Source organism: Ursus americanus, chromosome X (assembly GCF_024610735.1).
Source record: "Ursus americanus isolate L20-20 chromosome X, mUrsAme1.1.p, whole genome shotgun sequence".
NCBI lineage: Eukaryota > Metazoa > Chordata > Mammalia > Carnivora > Ursidae > Ursus > Ursus americanus.
In genome coordinates, this window is record NC_142164.1 from 46,842,325 (window position 1) to 46,868,231 (window position 25,907).

Genomic DNA, 25,907 nt, shown 5'->3' on the forward strand with positions numbered 1-25,907 from the left:
GACAGATTTTTTGTTGTATAATTAGAGATTATTTTAATATCTGTATAACCGAATTTGTTGGTATTCTTCCTTTGCTTTTATACTTAGCAGAATCATAAGATGTTTATATTCCAGGTTAGGGAATAATTCATTCATTTCCTCTCCCCCCTTTTTAAAAAATTTCAACAACTCCTGGGTCTAATTTTTACATTTAAGGCTTTTGTTCACCTGAAATTTTTGAAATATTGGTTTATAGTGTGAGTTAAGTCTTAAACTCACTCTCAGATTCATCAATTCCACTCCGTTTCTATGGTCACCACCCTGATTTGAATTCTAATCACTCCTCTATGACATTATTGTGCCAGTCTCCTATGGGTTAGAAAAAAAAATTGAAGGCTTATCTCAGAAGGTTTATTACATGACATAGAGATATATATCACAAGAAGAAGAAGAAAGTCTTAGAAGATAAATCCAAGAATTCCAACAGAAAATAATGGAACAAATAATAGAAAAATATATATCAGAGCTGAAGTGGGACTAAAATTGTCAGATTGAAAGAGCCTGCAACATGCCATTCTGAATGAGAGAAAAACTGACCCATGTAGGAATTTCCTGATGAAATTTGGTAACACCAAGAGTAAAAATAAATCCTAAATGCTTCAATGGTTTAAAATAAATAAAAGATAACCTCCAAAGAAATATGAATCAGCTTAGCTTCAGATTTCTCCTCAGCAGTGCTAGGTTCCAGAAAGGTATGCAGTGATGCCTTCAAATATCTAAGGGAAAATGATTGTATTATAAAAGTCTATAAGCAGCCAAACTATCGAACATGTGTTGTGATAGCATTACTTCCTTCATTTTGTAAAAGGAGAGTCAAAAATACAGTTTACCTAATTAATGTAATAAAGTATGGAAAAGCATAAAGTTGCAGAGCTCAACTAGGGTCTGAAAACCACACAATATGAATAGTAATAAAAACAATAGTGGATGCTTTACCTGGAAAAGAGAAGATACAGGGAGGGCACAATAATGACTGCAAATGTTGGAAAGACTGCCATTTGATGATATGACTTTTATTTTTCTTCCATGACCATTTATTTCCTACATCTGATAATTCTATTCTTATTTCTGAGTCCCAGTTATCTCTGATCTAGTGTGGTTTGCTGCCAAGTGATCTATGTCAGATGTTATGACAGCATTCCTCATTTATTTTCCAATTTTCTGCTGGTTACTTTTTCTACTTAAATTTTCTAGAATGTGTGCCATTTTATTTACTCTCTATTATATCTTATAACAACTTTCTTCCATTTTATTTATGCTGACCCCCAGTTTATAGGACTTGTAAAATGAAGAATCCAATTTATTTTGTTGCTAGTTATTTAACTTGATCAAATCTAGATCCTCAGTGAGAGTATAAATGTAGCACTTTTCTCAAAACCTAGTATATTGTAAATCCTCAGAAAGTTATTTATTATTGGCAGTAGGTCAAAATATTATTTCTTTCTTTCTTCCTATTGCATTGTCCCCTCAAGAAAATCAGTCCACATTCAGTAGCAATTTGATTACATTGCTGTAATTGTGTTGTTTCTCACATCATAATTCCAGTGTTAAATTCCAATTTTCAAACTTCAGTGTGTATCAGACTAACCTATGCAGTTTATTAAAAGGTAGAAACTTGGGGCATCTGGGTGGGTCAGTCAATTAAGCATCTGCTTTTGGCTCAGGTCATGATCCCAGGGTCCTGGGATCGAGCACCACATCAGGCTTCCTGCTCAGTGGGGACCCTGTTTCTCCCTTTCTCCTCTGCCCATGCTCACTCTCTCTTTCTCAAATAAATAAATAAAATCTTTAAAAAAATAAAATAAAACGTAGAAACTCGGGCCTTATCTCTAAAAGTTTTTATTGAGCAAACCTGGGGTAAGCTTATATTTAAGCATTTTAGGTAAGTATCCACGACCACAAACCACATTTTGAGAAATTGGCATCCTCATGGATGTATAAATGTCTAATTATAATCTCTGTAGCCATTGGAATGGACTGTAGTTACCAGTCTGTACTATACTCTTCTAGTGAAAGAGACCTCTCACAAGACAGACCATTGCTGTTCAAAATAACTCTTATTTTTATGTAATCTTATATTTGTAATGTCCATTACTAATAAGGTAACCAATTATCCAGGTTTGGTCAGGACTGAGTGTTTTCTGGGAATGTGGTACTCTTAATGATGAAACTGAAGCAATTCCAGGAAAACCAAGATAAGTTGGTCACAAACTCCTAAATTCTAAAATATTCCTTTGGAAAAAAAAAGAATAAAAGTATAAAGAAAATGTTTATTAACTTTCATAGTTTTAACAATACGATACACATGAAATATACCAGGCACTATTCATGTGACAGACATAACAATGAGAAATATAGACTCTCTTTTCCCTTATGGGGTTTTCAGTCTATTGGGAGAGATACAAATCGTTACTACAATTAAATTATATGAGAGTGGAATATAAATTATTAAAAGATCACATATCACAGGCACCTAACTAAGTGAGATCACTGACAGCTTCCTGAAGACTTAGTCATCAATTCGTATAAGTACAACAAATTATTTAATCCTACAAGACTATACTGGAGGAAGCCACTTGAATAATTATGTCCAAGATGGCAGTAAAGAATATTCGATGGGAAAGACAGTCTCTTCAACAAATGGTGTTGGGAAAACTGGACAGCAACATGCAGAAGAATGAAACAGAACCACTTTCTTATATCATACACAAAAAGAAACTCAAAATGGATGAAAGACCTAAATATGAGATAGGAAACCATCAAAATCCTAGAGAAGAACACAAGCAATAACCTGTTTGACATCAGCCATAGCAATTTCTTACTAGATATGTCTCTTGAAGCAGAGGAAACAAAAGCAAAAATGTACTGTGGGAATTCATCAAAATAAAAAGCTCCTGTACCATGAAGGAAACAATCAACAAAACTAAAAGGTAACTACATAATGGGAGAAAATATTTGCAAATTATGTATGTGATAAAGGATTAGTGTCCAAAATATATAAAGAACTTATAAAACTTAACACATGAAAAAAATAATCCAGCTAAAAAATGGACAGAAGACATGAGGAGACATTTTTCCAAAGAAGACATTCACATGGCCAGCAGACACATGATGATGCTCAACATCATTCATCATCAGGAAAATACAAATCAAAACTACAATTAGATATCACCTCACAGCTGTCAGAATGGCTAAAGTTAACCAACACGTGAAAAAACAGATGTAGGCAAGGATGTGGAGAAAAGGGAACCCTCTTACACTGTTGGTAGAAATACAAACGGGTGCAGCCATTCTGGAAAACAGTATGGAGATTCCTCAAAAAGTTAAACTACCCTATGATCCAGCAATTGCACCATTAGATATTTACCCAAAGGATTAAAATATACTGATTTGAAGTGATACATGCACCCCACTGTTTATAGCAGCATTATCAAGAATAGCCAAATTACAGAAAAACCCCAAATGTCCCCTGACTGATGAATGGATAAAAAAGTGTGATAGATACATAGAATGAAATATTACTCAGTCATAAAAAAAGAATGAAATCTTACCATTTGCAATGACATGGATGGAACTAGAGTGTATTATGCTAAGTGAAATAAGTCAGTCAGGGAAATACAAATACCATATGATTTCACTTAGATGTGGAATTTAAGAAATGAAACAGATTAACATTGGGGGGGGAAAGAGAGAGAGAGAGGCAAACCATAAAACAGACTCTTAACTGTAGAGCACAAACTAAGGGTTGCTGGAAGGGAGCTAGGTGGGGGGATGGGCTGAATGGATGGTGGGTATTAAGGAGGGCACTTGTGATGAGCACTGGGTGTTATATGTAACTGATGAATCATTAAATTCTACTCCTGAAACCAATATTAAACTGTATGTTAAATAACTGTAATTTAAATAAAAATTTGAAACTACAAATAAATATAAAAATAAAATAAAATCTCATAACTTATTGCCTATCTTTCTGCAATAAATTTTGAATTATACTCTGCTTTCATTTGCTACCATAGAGCTTAATCTTATGACAGTGGCCATAAGGATCCTTTAAAATTGGATGTCAGGACTTTTGGCTTTGCCCATTTATAGAAAGCTGAAAAAAGAATCATTCCCAAATTAACAACCATATAATGAAACAAAAAACCTACAAAACCATAACTTTTCTTAAATTCATCAGAGAACTGAAGTAAACCCAAGGAAAGAAAGGTATCTCCAAAGTCACGTGGGATTCACACATTTGTTTACCAGGAGCTATACATAGGAGGAAGATGGGGCTACCACAGATACAGGGAATATTTAGGACAATTTTTAAATTAATTGCTAAAGGTTTAGTGTTTTTTAATGTGAGAGTATGGAAATTTTAAGAGCTGGAAATAAAGAGAAATTTGCATCCACTTGCTGTCTCCATGGATCTTACTATGTTCTCAAGAGAGACATGAGATCCAGGGTAAAAACTAGAAAGAACACCCCTTATTGGTACAAGCCTAGGTGAAAGGATCAAAGTTAGCTACAGGAAAGGCAAGAAGCCCCACTTAGATCTTATTCTTCTAAGAACATAAGCCTTAAGATACTGGGGGGAGGGGAGAAAAATCCCCCAGGCCACATTTAAAGTTCCATTACTAGATGAAGGAAAAACAAACCATAAAAACCCTCTGCAGAAAGGTATAGGAAACCATCCTAAGCTCAGATCATTAGAAATCCATGTCTGCTAAGGGAAGAAACAAAAACCATCTTCCGTACAGCTTTATTAAAGATAAGATCCAAGGTAGAATTCAGCTGTCACAAGTAGAAGGGGAAGGCTCTTTGAGAAATTGCCACGCCCAAGAACCAGGGACAAACGGTCTACCTAAAACTTATACTGAACCAGGACAACAGAGAATGCACCAAACAACAAGTAAACTTAGAATTTAAAGATCATGGTGCACCGTAGGTAAGCAACAAAAGAGAAATCTAGCTCAACTCCTTACTAGACTTATTCAAACCCTCACAATAGACCTAACAGAAGACTTAACAGAAATGTCCTCAGGCATAAGTGTTATTTACCTCAGTATCTACTGTTCTACACATAATGTCCAGCTTTAATTTTTAAAAAAGTCAAATGATAAAAGAAAAATTGTTGAGAAACAAAACAATCAGTAAAATAAGACTCGGGTATGACTCAGAAGTTGGTAATTAATAAAAGAGAGGGATTTTAAATAACTATAATTAATAAATTAAAAGTTATATGTGGAAAACATGTATAATATCCATTAACATATGAATAATTTCAGCAAAGACATGGAAAATATAATGAAGAATCAATACGAAATTAAGGGAAAAAACACAGTAACAGAGCTAAAGGGTACTTTGATGGGTTCATCACTAGACTGGATAGCAGAAAAAAATACTAAACTTTAATATAGGTACATAGGAATTATAAAACTGCAACACACAAAGAAGAAAAGGTTATCCAAGGGTTCAAACACTGAGACAACATCGGTTTAACTTATGTGTAGTTGGATTCCAATGAGGAGAGAAAGTATTTGGTAGAAAAAAAAATATTTGAAAAAAGTAACAGCTGAGTACTCTCTGAAAATAAAGAAAGACATTAAAAGACAAATTCAGGAATGTCAGAAAACACCAGGTTTAATAAATCCTTCCCAACCCCCATCTCTGTTTCTCTCTGTTTCTCTCTCTCTCTCTCTCTCTCTCACACACACACACACACACACAGATACATCATATTTAAGCTGCTGCAAATGAAAAATAGAAAATCTTGAAGATATTGCAGAGTGAGAGATCACATTGCATACAGAGGAACAAAGATAAGAATAATAGCAGACTTCTTGTCATAAGCTACAAAAGGTAAAAGTCAATGAACTAGTATCATTAGAGTACTGAAAGAAAAAAAAATCAACCAGTAACTTTGTACCCAATAAAAGTATATTTCAAAAATTAAAAAATTTTCAAACTATCTAAAGTCAAAATCCTTTATTGTAAACAGACCAATACTAAAAAAGTATTGAGTAAATTCCTCCAGACAAAAGGTGTATGATTACCAGAAAGAAACTTGGATTCTCCCAAAGAAATAAAGAACTCTGGAAATGATAAAAGTTAGGATAAATATAAAATTCATTTATGCGATTTTTAATAATGCTAAAGTAATTGTTGCATAAAGCAAAAATAAAGTAATGTAATATGTGTTTATAGCATATGTAAAAGAAAAATGTACATGAAAAACATCACAAAAGATGAGAAAGTGGAGTTTGGAGCATACTGTTACAAATCTCAGACACTATAAATGAAGTGGTTTGCTGTTATTTAAAAGTAGACTGTGATTAAATAAAGATGTGTCATAAACCTCACCATTACAAATAATAATTGAAAAAAGAGTACAATCAATATTTAAAATAATAAATCAAAAGCGGGGAAAAAATAGAATTACATAATATTTAACCAATCGAAAAAGTAAAGACAGAAGAAAAAAAATGAAAGAACAAGTAGAAAATGACTAGAAAAATGATTGATTTTAAGTGAAACATATCCACAGTTAAGTTAAATGTTAACAGACTATGTATACCAGAAAAATACAGAAATTGTCAGATTGAACAAACAGCAGCTAACCATACGTTGTCTATAAATGTTTGTTGTTTTTTGTTTTGTTTTGTTTTGCTTTGCTTTGCTTTTTTAAGTAGGCTCCATGCCCACTGTGGAGCCCAAGGCAGGGCTTGAACTCATGACCCCAAATCAAGACCTGAGCTGAGATGAAGAGTCAGATGCTTAACCAACTGAGCCACCCAGGCTCCCCAAGAAATCCACTTTAAAGACAAAATAGTAATTAAGGTAAAAGTGAAAGAATGGAAAAAGATATGCCATGCAAACTCTAATAAAAATAAATAAATTGGGTTGGCTATATTGGTATCAGAAAAAAATATATTTTGGAACAAATGTTACCAAGGATAAAGTAAGATGATACACAACGATAAAGGGAGTTTGTTCATCAAGAAGACACAACAATCCAAATTACTCATGCAGACAAAAGCAGAGCTTAAGTACATAAAACAAAAGAGGGATAGAACTGAAAGGTAAAATAAGTCAAAGATTACATATGAAGAATTCAAAACTCATTCTTACTAATTAAAAGAACAAGAAAGCAAAATCAGTGAGGATATACTACATAAACAATACTATCATTCAACTTTTCCTAATTTACATTAACAGAACAATTCATTAAACAACATCAGAGCACACATTCTTTACATATAATCATAAAACATTTATCAATGTAAACTATATTCTGGCTTATAAAATAAATCTCTAAATGTATTATTTAGAAATGATAGTTATGTGACATAATAGAAGTATTAGATAACACAATGGTGATAATAATACTGCAATATGTAAATGTATCAAATCAAGAAGTTTTATACCTTAAATGTATACAGTGTTATGTGTCAATTATACCTCAGTAAAATTACATTTTAAAATATTAAGTGAAATCATTCATAGTATGTTCTCTAGCCACAGAGGAATTAAACTAGATATCAATAACAACAAATCTCTGGAAAAAGTCCAAGTATTTAGAAGCTAAAAGCAAACAAACAAACAAAACCTCTAAATAACCCATGGGTAAAAGAGAGAGTCACAAGGGAAATTAGAAAAATATTTTTTATTCAGTGCAAAAGAAAACACAACAAATCAAAATCTCTGGGATGCAAACTAAAAGGTATTTGGAAAGCAATTTTTTAACACTGCCTAATGTCTAAAATCAATGATTTAAGCTTCTACTTTAAAAAACTAGAAAAAGAAGAGGAAAATAACCTCAAAGTAAACAGAAAGAAACAATAAAGATAACAGCAGAAATTGAGAAAAGAAAAACAATAACTCAATTCAATTACTCTTTGAAAAGATTAATACAATTCATAAACTTTTATCCAGATTAACAAAGAAAAAAAAAGAGAAAAGATACAAATTACTGATACCACAAACAGAAGGAAGGTTACTACAGTGTCTACTGATACATAAAAAAATACAAATGGAATAACAATTTTATGTGCATTGATTCTACAATTTAGAAAAGACCAATTCCTTGAAAGAAACTACCAACACTGATTCAAAAAGAAATAGATAACCTGAAAAATTTCGTATCAACTTAAAAAATGTACATAAATTTTTTTTGATGAAAAAAGCCTCTGGGTCCATATGTCTTCTAGTATTACAATTATTAAGACTATTTTTACGAGCAATTTTAGGTTCAGAGCAAAATTTAGGGATTTCTTATACATTGCTTGCCTCCACACATGCATAGCCTCCTCCATCACCAAAATCCCCCACCAAAAGTATACATTTGTTACAACTGATGAACACATCATAATCACCTGAAGTCTGGAGTTTACATTATGGTGCATTTCTGGTGTTGTACATTCTGTGGTTTTGGACCATACAATATGTGCCCTTTCAGATTGGCTTCTTTCATTTAGTAATATATATTTTAGTTTCCTCCATGTCTTTTCATGATTCATTGCTCATTTCCTTTTAAGTGCTGAACAATATTTCATTGTTACAGCTGGATGTATCACAGTTCATTTATCCATTTATCTACTGATGGACATCTTGATTTCTTGCAAATTTTAGCAATTATAAATTAAGCTACTAAAAATATCCTTATGAAGGATTTTGTGTTGACATAAAATTTCAGCTTCTTTGGATAAATAGTAAGGAATGTGATGGCTAGATTATACAGTAAGAGTACATTTACTTTTGTAAGGAACCACCAAACCTGTACCATTTTGTACCACCACAGTGGCTGTACCATTTTGTATTTTCACCAGCAACACATGAGAGTTTCTGTTGCTCCACATTCTCATCAGCATTAGGTGTCAGTGATCTGGATTTTGCCCATTCTAATAGGTGTACAGTGGTATTTAATTATTACTCTAATAAACATTTCTCTGATGACATGATGTTGAGCATCTTTTCATATGCTTATTTGCTATCTGTATATGTTATTTAATAAGGTGTCTGTTAAGGGCTTTGGCCCATTTTTAGTAAGGTTATTTGTCTTTTTATTTTTGAGTTTTAAGAATTTTTTAAAGATTTTATTTATTCATCTGAGAGAGAGAGAGAGAGCGAGCACAAGCTGGGGGGGGGCAGAGGGAGAGGGATAAGCAGGTTCCCCACTGAGCAGGGAGCCAGGACACAGGGGCTCAATCCCAAGACCCTAGGATCATTACCTAAGCCAAAGGCAGATGCTTAACTGACCAAGCCATCCAGGTGCCCCCGAGATTTAAGAATTCTTTATATATTCAGATAACTGTCCTTGATTAGATGTGTGTTTTGCAAATACTTTTCCCAGTCTGTGACTTACCTTCTTATTCTCTTGACATTGTATTTAATAGAGCAGAAGTTTTAAATTTTAATGATGTCCAGCTTGTCAATGATTTCTTTCATGGATCATGTCTGTGATGTTGTATTGAAAAGGGCATCCCCACATCCAAGGGCATCTAGTTTTTTGTTTTTGTTTTTGTTTTCTATGTTATCTTATAAGTTTTGTAGTTTTGTGTTTTTCATTTGATCTGTGATCCATTTGTAGTTCTTTTTTGTGAAAGGTGTAAGTACTATGTCTACATTCATTTTTTTCCTGTGGATGTCCAGTGATTGTGCAACCATTTATTGAAAAGACTATCTTTGCTCTATTGTATTATTTTTTCTCCTTTGTCAAAGACCAATTGACTATATTTATTGGGGCCTAATTCTGGGCTCTCTATTCTGTTTCAGTGATCTGTTTGTCTATATATTGTTTTAAAAAATTATACTTGACACACAATGTTACATTAGTTTCAGGTGTACAACATAGTGATTCAACAAGTTAATATGTTATGCTATGTTCACCACAAATGTAGCTACCATCTTTACCATACAACGCTATTACAATACCATTGACTATAGTTCCTATGCTCTACCTTTTATCTCCGTGACAATTCATTACATAAATGGAAGCCTGTAGCTCCCATTCTGCTTTCCTTATTTTGTCCATCTCTTCATTCCCATCTCTTCTGGCAACTATAAATTTGTTCTCTGTATTCATGGATCTGATTCTGTTTTTTGGGTTTGTTTGTTTGTTTGTTTTTCACTTGTTTGTTTGCTTTTAGATTCCACAGGTAAGTGAAATCATATAGTATTCATCTTCCTCTGTCTGACTTATTTCACTTAGCCTACTACCCTCTAGGTTCATCCATGTTGTTATAAATGTCAGGATCTCATTTTTTAAGTACTATTCCATTATAGATAGATAGATAGATAGATGATAGATAGATAGATAGATGATAGATAATAGATAGAAATGTGGGTGTGTGGATATATATATATATATGTATGTATATATATCATATATTATTTATCCATTATCTATATATCCATATGTAATATATACATTCCAAATATCCATATATGTGTGTGTGTGTGTGTATACACACACACACCACATCTTTATCCATTCATCTATTGACACATACTTGGGTTGCTTCCATTTCTTGGCTACTGTGAATAACACTGCAATAAATATAGGGTACATATTTTCTTTTATTTAGCATTTTTGTTTTGTTTTGTTGGAAGTCAATGGACACTTGGGCTCTTGACTGATGAATGGATAAAGAAGATATTATATAGCTACAGAGATATAGGTAGATATATAGATACACACACAAACAATGGAATACTACTCAGCCATAAAAATAATCAAATCTTGCCATTTGCAATGACATGAAAAACTAGAAATTATTATGCTAAGCAAAATAAGGCAGTCAGAGAAAATCAAATACCATATGATTTCACTCATATGTAGAATTTAAGAAACAAAATATATGAGCAAAAAAAAAAGAAGAGAGAGAAAGAGGCAAACCAAGAAACAGACTCTTAACTATAGAGAAAAGGTTATGGATACCTGAGAGAAGGTGGGTGGGGGTGAATTAAATAGGTGACTGGGATTAAGGAGTGCATTTGTTCTAATGAGCACCCAGTACTGTGCGGAAATGTTTAATAATTATATTGTACAGCTGAAACTAATATTATACTGCATGTTAACTAAGCAGAATTTAAATAAAAACTTAAAAGAAAACAATTCAAATTAGAAAGAAACAAATAATATTCTTTGTATTCTCATATGTCATGATCATCTAAATAGAAAATCCTAAAGAGTCTATTCAAAGGCCAGGAGATCTATTAAATTAGTTCAGCAAACTTATAAGATAAAAGGCCAACATTTAAAAATCATTTATATTTCTCAACACTAGCAATGAAAAAATAGAAATTAAACTTTAAAATATAGTGCTCTTTGAATTACTTTGATGTAAATTTTTGAAAATATGTGCAGTAACTGTATGTTGAATAACACAAAGCACTGAGGAGAAAGTCAAAGGTGGCCTAACTATATGGAGAGATATACTATATATGTTGTGCTTATGGTTTGGGAGACTCAGTATTGTTAATATGTCATTTCTTCCCCAACTGATGTATAAATTCAAGGCAATTTATAGAAATAAATAAGCTGTTTATAAAATATTTATGGAAAAATAAAGTATCTAAAAGATCTAAAACAATTTCAGAAAAGGAGCAAAATTGGAAGACACACTATTCAATAGAGTGTTGTATTAGTCAACTGATTCTCAACAAAGATGCAAACACCATTAAATGATGAAACATTCTCTCTCAACAATAATTCTTTAATAATTGGAAATTCATATGCAAAAAATAATGACCTCAATCCATACCTTTCCTCATATACCAAAATGACATAGATTTAAAGGTAAAATAAAAAACCATTGAACTTCTAAAATAAAATGTAAGAGAATGCTCTTACAAACTTGCAGGGGTCAACAATTTCTTAGATACAAAACAATGTAAAATTGCTAAAATAAAAATGAAAAATTAAATTCCTCAAAATTTAAAAGTTTTGTCTTCAAAAGATACTACTACCAATCCAAATGTTCATCAACAAATGACTAAATTATCAGTATATCCATACAATGAAATAAAACTAATGAAAGAATGAATAAATGATGCACAGAATACCATGGACAATGCGCAAAATAATTATCTGAGTCAAAGTAGCCACATGGTAAAAAAAGTAAATATTGCATGATTTTAATGTATAACATTTTATTTATTTATTTATTTATTTATTTATTTATTTAATAATATATTTTTTTATATTATGTTAGTCACCATACAGTACATCCCTGGTTTTTGATGTAAAGTTCCATGATTCATTAGTTGCGTATAACATTTTAAAGCTCACAAACTATTCAGGAGTGACAGAAAATAGGTCAGGGGTTGTCTGAGAATAAGGAGCATGGAGAGATGGAGGAGGTAATTACAAAGGGGCATGAAGAAATTTGGGGGGTGATGGATATGTTCACCACCTTAAATGTGGTAATGATTTCATGCATGTATGTATATGTCAAAATTTATCAAGTTGTATACTTTATGTGAAGTTTAGTGGATGCACATTATATGTCAATAAGATGTAAAATGCAAAGAAACTCTTGGGGTGCCTGGGTGGCTCAGTCGTTAAGCGTCTGCCTTCGGCTCAGGGCGTGATCCTGGCGTTCTGGGATCGAGCCCCACATCAGGCTCCTCCGCTATGAGCTTGCTTCTTCCTCTCCAACTCCGCCTGCTTGTGTTCCCTTTCTCGCTGGCTGTCTCTCTCTCTGTCAAATAAATAAATAAAATCTTAAAAAAAAAAAGCAAAGAAACTGTTAATAAATGAAAGAGTACACTATAGAATGGGAGAAAATACCTTCAAAATTCATATCAGTGAAAGAGTTGAATCTAGAATATATAAAGAACTCTCAAAACTCAACATTAAGAAAACAAACAATAAAACAAACTGGGCTGAAGATCTGAATAGAAACTTGACCAAAAAATGTATATATATATGGCAGATAAACATATAAGATATTCAATGTCATTAAATTAGGGAAAAGCAAAATAAATCCACAAACAGATACCACTATATGCATATTAATATGGGGAAAAAACTAATGAATTTTGTCAAGTATGATAAGCGACGACTCTAATACATTGCTGATAGTAATGTAAAATAATACAACCACTTTGGAAAACAATTTTCCATACACTTACCATAAGACCCAACAAACCCACTTCTAGGTATTTATCCAAGAAAATGGAAACATGTCCACAGAAAGACTTTTTTGTGAATGTTCATAACATTATTTATTGTTTGTAATAGCCAAATGTGTAAACAACCCAAAAGTCCTGCCAAAGATGAATTGATAAACAAACTGGTGCATCTATACAATGAAATTATACTCAGCAATAAACAGGAATGCATCAATGATACACATGCAGCAACATGAATGAGTCTTAAAAGCATTTCCTAAGTCAAAGAAGGCATACTCAAAATGCTGTATATGCTATGATCCCACTTATATAACACATGGAAAAGACAATATTACAAAGTAAGAAACTGATCAGTGGTTACCAGTTGCTATGCATGGGGTAGGTGTTGACTACAAAGGGGCTGAAGAGAATTTTGAAAAGCAATGAAATTCTTCCATATCTTGATTATCATGGTAATTACATGATTGTATGTATTTTGGAAACTCGGGGCTGTACATTTTAAAGAAGTGAATTTTAATGTCCATAAATCATACATCATTTGTAAAAAGCAAAATAATAGGAAACCAAGGAATTTAGATATTTTGAAAAGCAAGAAAGATCATATTGTTTCTCAAAGTGTGCAATGGCTCCCCTGTACACTAAGAATAAAAGCCAAGTCTTCATGATGGCCCACAAGGCCTCCACAAACTTTCCCTTCTCTGAACTCCTCACCTATTACTCTCCTCACTCATATGTCTTCAACCACACTGATCCCTTGTTCTTTTTTTTTTTTTTTTTAAGATTTTACTTATTTAGTAGCACCTGGGTGGCTCAGTTGGTTAAGCATCTGCCTTTGTCTCAGGTCATGATCTTGGGGTCCTGGGATTGGGCCCTATGTCAGGCTCCCTGCTTAGTGGGGAGTCTGATTCTCCCTCTCCCTCTGCCCCTCCCCCCACTTGTGCACTCCCTCCTTGTTTCTAAAAGAACAGATAATAAAATAAAATAAAATTAAATTAAATTAAATATTTTTTATGAGCAGGGGGAGAGGGCAGAGGGAGAGGAAAGGAAAGGGAAAGAATCCTCCTCACTGAGAATGGAGCCTGATGCAGGGCTAGATCTCAAAATCCTGAGATCATGACCTTATCTGAAACTGAGTCAGACACTCAATGGACTGAGCCACCCAGGTGCCCCGGTTCTTTACTCTTTTTAAAACACATCTAAAATTGTTCTGCCTTAGAGATTTTGAATTTGTAGCTTCCACTGGAATGTAATGTTAGTGAAGACTGAAAATGTTTAATACCTGCTTTTCCTTCTGTTGTATCATCAGCACCTATAACAGATCCTAAGGTATACTAGGTGCTCAATAAATATTTGTTGAATAAATACATAAATGAGTGAATTATTCATAGATTAGAGTAATGAGAGTAATAAGAAATGAGGAAGAAGCCAACTTTTTATGATCAGATCATAAAACTTTTCTAGGGGCCTTATTTGGCAAATGATAAGTAGCTTTAACTTTATCCTGAGAGAAATAAGAAGCTGTATAAGAACTCTGGGAAATAAATAACAAATTTCTGTTTGCATTTTAGAAAAGCCAGTTTAACTACCACATAGGCTATTTTAGAAAAGCCCTTTTGACTACCATGTAGGAAATTGATAGGAGAGGGAGGGAGTTAAGATGGCGGAGGAGTAGGGGACCCCTTTTTCAGCCGGTCCCCTGAGTTGAGCTGGATAGGTACCAGACCAGCCTAAATAACCACGGAATCAGCCTGAGACGCAGGAAGATGCATCTGGATCTCTACAAATGAACATCTCCAGCGCTGAGTATTGAGGTACAAAGAGGGGAGCTGTAAACCGTGCACAGATATCGGAAGATAAACGGAAGGGGGAGGGAGCCACCGTGTTTGAGCGCCGGGAAGCGGCAGCCACCTGCACGGGGGAGCGGGCGGACTCACAGAGGGCACCCTCGAGAGAACGGACTGAGACCGGTGAGCCCACCGTGAAAGCACGCCACCAGGCATCTCCCGGAACACCGGAATCCCGGTGTGCTCACGGGATCCAGACTGAGACCGGGAACTCCCGGAGCGCGCGCGCGGGGCGGCTGGCGGCTGGCGGCTGGCGGGCCACCTGCACGGGGGAGCGGGCGGACTCGCGGTCGGCACCCGCGGAACAGCAGACTGAGACCCTGAACCGGGTGCGTGCGCCACCAGGCTTCTCACGAAACTCCGGAATCGAGGTGTGCTCACCGGGCATAGACTGAGACCGGGAGACCCGGGAGCCTGCAGGGCGGCCGGTGGCTGGCGGCATTAGAAACACAAAGGACAGAGACGCTCCGGCCCTGGAAGTGAGGGCAGGGACGCCGGGTTGGTGCGCACATCCCTGGACGCTGCAGGGTTGAGCAGCACCAACAGTAATAGAGTTAAAGTGGCCAGAACATCAGTGGAGAACGGGCCGCAATCCCTCTGTTCTGTGACAATGCAGCCTCTGCTGCTCTGACTCTCAGAAGAGGCATAGCCGACCGCCAGGGAAAGCCGCCAGAGAACAAAAGCCTGGAAATACCGGCTCAGAGAGTGCCCATCCCCATCCTCCCTCGCAGGGGACACGGAGACTCTAACCAAACAGGGTTGCCTGAGTATCGGCGCGGCAGGCCCCTCCCCCAGAACACAGAAGGCAGGCTGAAAAACCAAGAAGCCCACAACCCGAGGCGCCTGGGTGGCGCAGTCATTGAGCGCCTGTCTCCGGCTTAGGGCGTGATCCCAGTGTTCCTGAAAGGAGTCCCTCATCGGGCTCCTCCGCTGGGAGCCTGCTTCTTCCTCTCTCACTCCCCTGCTTCTGTTCCGTTCTTGCTGACTGTCTGTCTCCCTCTCTCAGATAAGTAAATAAATAAAATCTTTAAAGAAGAAGCCCACATCCCTAAGATCCCTATAAAACAAGGGGCACGGCCTGGGACCCAGTCAATAATTTGGGCTCTGGACAACCCCACAACCTCTCCTCATTAGAATGACAAGAAGGAGAAGCCCCCCCCAGCAAAGAAAAGACAGTGAGTCTGTGGCCTTTGCCACAGAAATAACGGATATGGATGTAACCAAATTATCAGAAATGGAATTCAGAGTAACAATGGTCAAGATAATGAGTAGACTTGAAAAAAATATTAAGGAAAATGTTACTGAGAATATAGAATCCCTAAGGGCGGAAATGAGAGTGAATTTGACAGAAATTAAAAATTCTATGAGCCAAATGCAGGCAAAACTAGAGGCTCTGACGGCCAGGGTCACCGAAGCAGAAGAAAGGGTTAGTGAATTGGAGGATGGGTTAATAGAGGAAAAAAAAAATAGAAGAGGGTCTTAAAAAAATCCACGCCCACGAATGTTGGCTACGGGAGATTACTGACTCAACGAAACGATCCAATGTTAGAATCATCGGCATCCCCGAGGGGGTGGAGAAAAACAGAGGTCTAGAAGAGATATTTGAACAAATTGTAGCTGAAAACTTCCCTAATCTAGCAAGGGAAACAAAAATTCGTGTCCAAGAGGCAGAGAGGACCCCTCCCAAGCTCAACCATGACAGACCTACACCACGTCACGTCATAGTGCAATTTGCAAATATTAGATCCAAGGATACAGTATTGAAAGCGGCCAGGGCAAAGAAATTTCTCACGTACCAAGGCAAAGGCATCAGAATTACGTCAGACCTGTCTACACAGACCTGGAATGAGAGAAAGGGTTGGGGGAGCATTTTTAAAGCTCTTTCAGAGAAAAACATGCAGCCAAGGATCCTTTATCCAGCAAGGCTGGATGGAGAAATAAAGACATTTCAGAATCGGCAGTCACTAGCCAATTTCGTAACCATGAAACCAGCCCTACAGGAGGTATTACGGGGGGTTCTATAAAAGTAAAAAGGCCCCAAGAGTGATACAAAACAGAAAGTCACAGCCAATACAAACAAAGACTTTACTGACAACATGGCAGAATTAAAAGCATATCTCTCAGTACTCAGTCTTAACATTAATGGTTTAAATTCTTGCTTTAAACACCACAGGGCTGCAGATTGGATAAAAAGAAATGACCCATCCATTTGCTGTCTACAAGAGACTCATTTCGAACCCAAAGATGCATTCAGACTAAGGGGATGGAGTACCATCTTTCACGCAAATGGACCTCAAAAGAAAGCTGGGGTAGCAATTCTCATATCAGATAAACTGGATTTTAAACTACAGACTATAGTTAGAGATGCAGAAGGGCACTATATTATTCTTAAAGGAAGTATTCAACAAGTGGATATGACAATTATAAATATATATGCCCCCAACAGGGGAACAGCAAGATACACAAGCCAACTCTTAACCAGAATAAAGAGACATATAAATAAAAATACATTAATAGTAGGGGACCTCAACACTCCACTCTCAGAAATAGACAGAACACCCTGGCAAAAACTAAGCAAAGAATCAAAGGCTTTGAATGCCATACTCGATGAGTTGCACCTCTTAGATATATATAGAACACTACACCCCAGAAGCAAAGAATACTCATTCTATTCTAATGCCCATGGAACATTCTCAAGAATAGACCATGTTCTGGGACACAAAACAGGTCTCAACCGATACCAAAAGATTGAAATTATCCCCTGCATATTCTCAGACCACAACGCTCTGAAATTGGAACTCAACCACAAGGAAAAATTTGGAAGAAACTCAAACACTTGGAGACTAAGAACCATCCTGCTCAGGAATGACTCGATAAACCAGGAAATCAAAAATCAAATCAAACAATTTATGGAGACCAATGAGAATGAAAATACAACAGTCCAAAACCTATGGGATACTGCAAAGGCAGTCCTAAGGGGGAAATACATAGCCATCCAAGCCTCACTCAAAAGAATAGAAAAATCTAAAATGCAGTTTTTATATTCTCACCTCAAGAAGCTGGAACAGCAACAGAGGGACAGGCCTAATCCATGCACGAGGAAGCAGTTGACCAAAATTAGAGCTGAAATCAATCAAGCAGAAACCAGAAGTACAGTAGAGCAGATCAACAGGACTAGAAGCTGGTTCTTGGAGAGAATCAATAAAATTGACAGACCACTGGCAACACTTATCCAAAAGAAAAGAGAAAGGACCCAGATTATTTAAATTATGAATGAAAAAGGAGAGGTCACGACGAGCACCATTGAAATTGGAAGGATTATTAGAAATTTTTATCAACAGCTATATGCCAATAAACTAAGCAATCTGGAAGAGATGGAATCCTTCCTGGAAACCTATAAACTACCAAGATTGAAACAGGAAGAAATTGATTTCTTAAACAGGCCAATTAATTATGAAGAAATTGAGTCAGTGATAAACAACCTTCCAAATAACAAAACTCCAGGCCCGGACGGTTTTCCTGGGGAATTCTACCAAACATTCAAAGAAGAAATAATACCTATTCTCCTAAAGCTATTTCAAAAAATAGAAACAGAAGGAAAGCTACCAAACTCATTCTATGAGGCCAATATTACCTTGATCCCCAAACCAGGCAAAGACCCCCTCAAAAAGGAGAATTACAGACCGATTTCCCTAATGAATATGGACGCCAAAATCCTCAACAAGATACTTGCTAATAGAATCCAACAGTTCATTAAAAGGATTATCCACCACGATCAAGTGGGATTCATACCTGGGATGCAAGCGTGGTTCAATATTTGCAAATCAATCAGCGTGATACATCATATCAACGAGAAAAGACTCAGGAACCATATGATCCTCTCAATCGATGCCGAAAAAGCATTTGACAAAATTCAGCATCCTTTCCTGATTAAAACCCTTCAGAGTGTAGGAATAGAAGGTACATTTCTCAATCTCATAAAAGCCATCTATGAAAAGCCTACTGCAAATATTATTCTCAATGGGGAAAAGCTGGAAGCCTTTCCCTTAAGATCAGGAACACGACAAGGATGCCCACTCTCGCCACTATTATTCAACATAGTACTAGAAGTCCTTGCAACAGCAATCAGACAACAAAAAGGGATCAAAGGTATTCAAATCAGCAAAGAAGAAGTCAACATGTCTCTGTTCGCAGATGACATGACACTCTATATGGAAAACCCAGAAGAAGCCACTCCCAAAATATTAGAAGTTATAGAGCAATTCAGTAACGTGGCGGGATACAAAATCAATGCTCAGAAATCAGTTGCATTTCTGTACACGAATAACGAGAACGAAGAAAGAGAAATTAGGGAATCCATCCCATTTACAATAGCACCAAAACCCATACGTTACCTTGGAATTAACCAGAGACGTAAAGGACCTTTATTCTAGAAACTATAAATCACTCTTAAAAGACATTGAGGAAGACATAAAAAGATGGAAAGATATTCCATGCTCATGGATCGGAAGAATTAACATAGTTAAAATGTCCATGCTACCCAGAGCAATCTACACTTTCAATGCTATCCCGATCAAAATACCGAGAACGTTTTTCAAAGAACTGGAACAAATAGTCCTTAAATTTGTATGGAACCAGAAAAGACCCCGAATCTCTAAGGAACTGTTGAAAAGGAAAAACAAAGCTGGGGGCATCACAATGCCGGATTTCGAGCTGTACTACAAAGCTGTGATCACAAAGACAGCATGGTACTGGCACAAAAACAGACACATAGACCAATGGAACAGAATAGAGAGCCCAGAAATGGACCCTCAGCTCTTTGGGAAACTAATATTTGATAAAGCAGGAAAAAACATCCAGTGGGAAAAAGACAGTCTCTTCAATAAATGGTGCTGGGAAAATTGGACAGCTACATGCAAAAGAATGAAACTTGACCACTATCTCACACCATACACAAAAATAAACTCCAAATGGATGAAAGACCTCGATGTGAGACAGGAATCCATCAAAATTCTAGAGGAGAACATAGGCAACAACCTCTACGACATCGGCCAAAGCAACCTTTTTCATGATACATCCCCAAAGGCAAGAGAAACAAAAGATAAAATGAATTTATGGGACTTCATCAAGATTAAAAGTTTCTGCACAGCCAAGGAAACAGTCAGAAAAACTAAGAGGCAGCCCACGGAATGGGAGAAGATATTTGCAAATGACACTGCAGATAAAGGACTGGTATCCAAGATCTACAAAGAACTCAAACTCAATACACGAGAAACAAATAAACAAATCAAAAAATGGGCAGAAGATATGAATGACACTTTTCCAATGAAGACATACAAATGGCTAACAGACACATGAAAAAATGTTCAAAATCATTAGCCATCAAGGAAATTCAAATCAAAACCACACTGAGATACCACCTTATGCCAGTTAGAATGGCAAAAATAGACAAGGCAAGAAACAACAATTGTTGGAGAGGATGTGGAGAAAGGGGATCCCTCCTACATTGTTGGTGGGAATGCAAGTTGGTACAGCCACTCTGGAAAACAGTGTGGAGGTCCCTTAAAAAGTTAAAAATTGAGCTACCCTATGATCCAGTCATTGCACTACTGGGTGTTTACCCAAAAGATACAGACGTAGTGAAGAGAAGGGCCATATGCACACCAATGTTCATAGCAGCAATGTCCACAATAGCTAAATCGTGGAAGGAGCCGAGATGCCCTTCAACAGATGACTGGATTAAGAAGTTGTGGTCCATATATACAATGGAATATTACTCAGCAATCAGAAAGAACGAGTTCTCAACATTTGCTACAACATGGACGGCACTGGAGGAGATAATGCTAAGTGAAATAAGTCAAGCAGAGAAAGACAACTATCATATGATTTCTCTCATCTATGGAACATAAGAACTAGAATGATCAGTAGGGGAAGAAAGGTATAAAGAAAGGGGGGGTGATCAGAAGGGGGAATGAAACATGAGAGACTATGGACTATGAGAAACAAACTTAGGGCTACAGAGGGGAGGGGGGTGGGGGAATGGGATAGGCTGGTGATGGGTAGTAAGGAGTGCATGTATTGCATGGTGCACTGGGTTTTATACACAACTAATGAATCATCGAGCCTTACATCGAAAACTGGGGATGTACTGTATGGTGACTAACATAATATAGTAAAAAATCATTATAAAAAAAATCAAAAAAAAAAAGGAAATTGATAGGAAAGATATAAGACGGAAGGAATTGAAACCAGTTAAGCATGTCTTTCATAGTCCATTTGAGAGAAAATGGCTGACTGGACTAGGGTCCTGGTGATAGGTTTGGATGGAAATTACTAAATTCAACAGATATTCTAGAAATGTTCTGCAACTAATCCCCCTTTTGTTCACTAAGAATTCCATTTGTACTCATTTCCCAGTGCCAAATGTGAATCTGCACTTATTGATTAGGCGGTCCTTAAATGTCTCCCCTGGCTGTCTCAAATCTCATCATTTGTTCTGCTAGGATAGAGACTATATCTTTTATTCTGGTGCTGCTCTACAGCACCTAAGACTATGTTTATCACTGAAGATACAGTTAAAAGATAACACTGAATTTTAACCAGTCAGTGATATAAAGGGAGGAATTTGAAAGATTCCTCATTTAGATTTGGAATAATTTTTCATAGACAGCTTATCTCCACCCATTTTTCTTCATACTGTTTTTCCGTCTTTAGAGTCAAGTTAAAATGGAACACTTCCCCTTCTCCCACCACGTCTGTTTCCATTAGGTAAGGCAGTATTAAAATTTGGAAAAAGAGAATACAAAAACTGGAACCATTTAGAAATGAAAACAGTGAGAAAATAAAGCATCCTTTTCTTATCTTGAATGAATTTTTCATATGATGCTCCTTTTTGCTGCATTGCAGAGATTGTTTGGGGGTCGAAATTTGATATACTCACCAGTTCAAAAAAAATAAAGATCTGGAATCCCTCATTTTATTTCTAATTGACAGTGAGTTGAAGCCAAATGCTCACTGATCCAGTTACATTTGTCATTTTTGGATGCATTTATTGGCATAAGACCTATAAACACCAGCCGGTCATGATTAGAAGCTTGTGAACTGGATGACATTCAGTTTATCATTAACTCTCAGACAATGAGATAAAGCCAGTAACAGAATGCCTTACAGTGCACCAACTGATCTGGTAACTTGATCTTGCACAGAACTAGGATGAGAACCTCCTTCCCAAAAGAGAGGGTGTTTCATACTAAGTACAACTGGATGCAAGTTTTAGCATTTGGAAAGTCTGGCAGATTAAAAAAAAAAGTTTCAACTTCATTGTTTCAGGAAGCAACAGATTGTGAAATCAAATGACCCAGGAAGGAGCATTTTCCCTTCTCTCCTTAGTAGACACTATCAGAGAAGCCAAATCTGAATAATAATTAGCTCATTTTAGAATTAGATAAACTCCCTAGGTTATCCAATTACATATAGTTCCTAGTTTATATGTATGAAGAAAAGGAGTCACTAGGAAGGGATTTATTGAGCACCTATGATATACAAAAGAATATGTTCCAGCACCACTGGGGCATGGGTGCAAGTGAAATATGGTCTGTCCCCTGCTCAAAAGGTACTTAGGCTTTAGTGAGACAGAGAAAAGTAGTTCATGAAATAAATAACAAAATAAAATGTAGTTAAATAACCCTTGGGAAATAGAGATGAGACTTTTAACCAGAGTTAGAGAAAGCGTATTTGCTTGTGTTACTTGAATTGTCAGGGGATGTTCTGCAGAAATACTCTGGAGAGATCCCCTTATGAAGCAAGACACTGTGGATTTCCAATTTATTTAGGTTTATTTGGAGGGCCCACTCTATTCTTCACTTGGCCAGCCTAGCCTTGAAATACCCATTTTAAGAACTGGAAACACTTTAGGACTACTCCCCAGTTCCGACTCTAGTGTCTAAGACAGGAATGATTCTTTTCCAGACAATCAATGAACACTTAAACTCTCAGCATGTTTATTCCTACATGTTTTCACTCATGTGAATGTCACCTACCAAGACATTTTCTAAGTCAAAAGGGGGCTCCGTTATTGAATTGCTTATAATTAACCTTAACATCACCGTTCAGTATTGAGTACTGTTAACAATAGGTACTGAAGTTACTTTTCTAGATGCAAGACTCATTCCTAAATTCACAATCAAATGATAAGTTTTGTAAGTTCAGAGCCATGAATGATGAGCCTTATCAGTGCTAAATAATATGTCTGGTTACCCCTTTGTTATTAATAACTATTCAGGAATGAAGTTATTCTCTTCAAGTTTGGAGTCACCCTTTAGTCATAAGGATTGTATTATCTACACTACAAAAGTTACTTGGATCTCTGGCAATGCACTTTTTGGAGCTGGGAAGTAAAGGAAAGCAGTTTTACACATGTGTGGTACTGAAAGATTTGTCAGCAATGCTAGGTTGTGGGCTGTCACCAGGCCCTGAGACATGAATCTCTTGTGATCATTTTAGTGCTTGTCTAACTCAAAAAGGCTGAGGGCTTAAACCGAAATTTCAAAATGATTAGTCCACGTTTGCCTCTAAAGTAATTGCTCCAACTTTCCTAAGAGGACTACTGAGAGCCTAAAGTCTCCAAATGACTTACCCCATACACTGTGGAAAGCTCAGCAAAGCTACAGAAGGGCAGTCAGTGATATTTAACTTCCTCATTTAAGTTGTCTACCACCTGAAGTCTCAGACAGAAATACTGTTCTGGGGGGAATGGCACATAATGAGCTCCCATGAATACAGCTTGAGTAGTTCTAAATAAGACTTCATTTTAATTCCATATGGGAAGCACCAAGGAGACCACACATCTTTAGGAGTCCACAAATAAAGTCTAAAAATGGCTCTATGAATCTCTTTCCAATGTAAGAAATTTGTTGGAGACTTATTACACCAGGCTCTGGTCAAATCTTGGACTATAATCAGAGCCTTATTCTGTGTGCACCCCTGTGGCTATCAATATTGATGGAACTCAAGAATTCAAGTAAAAATATAATTTCACTGCTGGCTTTAGAAGCACCCTCAGTGATACTTCCCTTCCCCTTTCTCTGGAAACTTATCAGTCAATTCCAGGGATTAATTAATGTTCTTGGATGTCAGAATTGGAAAGCACCTTAGAGATCAACTGACTCCAGGTATTAATTTTACATGAGAAAACTGAGACATATAAATGAGGAGTAAATTTCTCAGGTTGTACAGCTAATAGATGGCAGTCCAAGAAAGAGAATCTTGATCAGTTGACAGTTGGGTAGTGATTTTTCTACTGTATTTAGAGGAAGGACAACATTCCAAACTGGAGGCACAATCACAGACATTCAAATGTTGTGGTTCATTGTATGGCTCAATATTTCTTTGAGCAATTGAGCTTAAGGTCATTTTGAAAATAACACTTCAAATTTGTGCTGAGCTTTTCAGTATGAAAGCATTATCAAAGATATTCTTTAATTTGGTTTTCCCAACAGGTCTTAAAGGAAGATAAGACAGATTGTGATTTTTCTTTGAGAGAGAGGGATCTGAAATTCAGAGAGGATATGTGGACTATGAGATAAATCAATTACTGTTCAACCACTGTATTCTCCTGAATCCTAGCTCAATACTCTTGGAATCTTGCATCAGGTAGTAAAGAAGCCCATTAAATATATGATCAAATTTCATGTTTTACCCAACCAGTATTAGTCCACTTTATTCAAATTTCTCTTGTCTAGTCACCACCTTATGTACAATTAGTAGTGATAATGAGAGCTAATATTCATTGAGTCCCTTGTTTTATATCAGGCACTATCCTAGCTTTTTCAACTTTATTAACTTATTGGATATTCATTAAATCAACCTGGGAGAGTAACACTATTACTATGCTTACTTTATAGCTGAGCAAATTAAGGTATAGAGAACTTAAGCAACTTGCCTAAGGTAACCAAACTAATAAATGATAGAACCAAGATTTGGGCCTAAGAAGTCTGGACCCCAGAAAATCCATTTAGTCACTACTGTCAATATTGTCACTCTAGAGAGCTAGAAGTAGGAGTGTTGGTAGCCTTGGCATACACTAAATATCACTATGTAATATGTATTGATGCGATAATACAAAAACAAACAGAAAATCCTTCATTCATTTATATCCACCCTCTATAGCATGGGGCTATAAGAGATAAGGCAACTGAGAAAAAAAAGCAGCTTTATTATATAGGAAACATTGAGACCTGATGGTCCATGATGATTCCAAACAAACCATTAGAGCCTCTTTTATCCAAAATATTATTTTATAAAATGTCCATAAATAGGTTTATATTGAGAAAAAACAAAACAAAACAATGATTCTAAAAGAAACCATCAAAATCCTAGAGGAGAACACAGGCAGCAACTTCTTGTTAGACACATCTCCAAAGGCAAGGGAAACAAAAGCAAAAATGAATTATTGGGACTTCATCAAGATAAAAACTTTTGCATAGCAAAGGAAACAGTCAGCAAAACCAGAAGACAAACTACAGAATGGGAGAAGATATTTACAAATGTCTTATCAGATAAAGGGCTAGTATCCAAGATCTATAAAGAACTTATCAAACTCAACACCCCAAAAAACAAAAAATCCAGTCAAGAAATGGACAGAAAACATGGACATTTTCCAAAGAAGATGTACAAATGGCCAAAAGACACATGAAAAAATGTTCAACATCGCTTGGCATCAGGGAAATGCAAATCAAAACTACAATGAGATACCACCTCACACCAGTCAGAATGACTGGAATGAACAAGTCAGGAAACAACAAATGTTGGCGAGGATGCAAAAGAACACTTTTACACAGTTGGTGGGAGTGTACGCTAGTACAGCCACTCTGGAAAACAGTATGGAGGTTCTTCAAGTTGTTA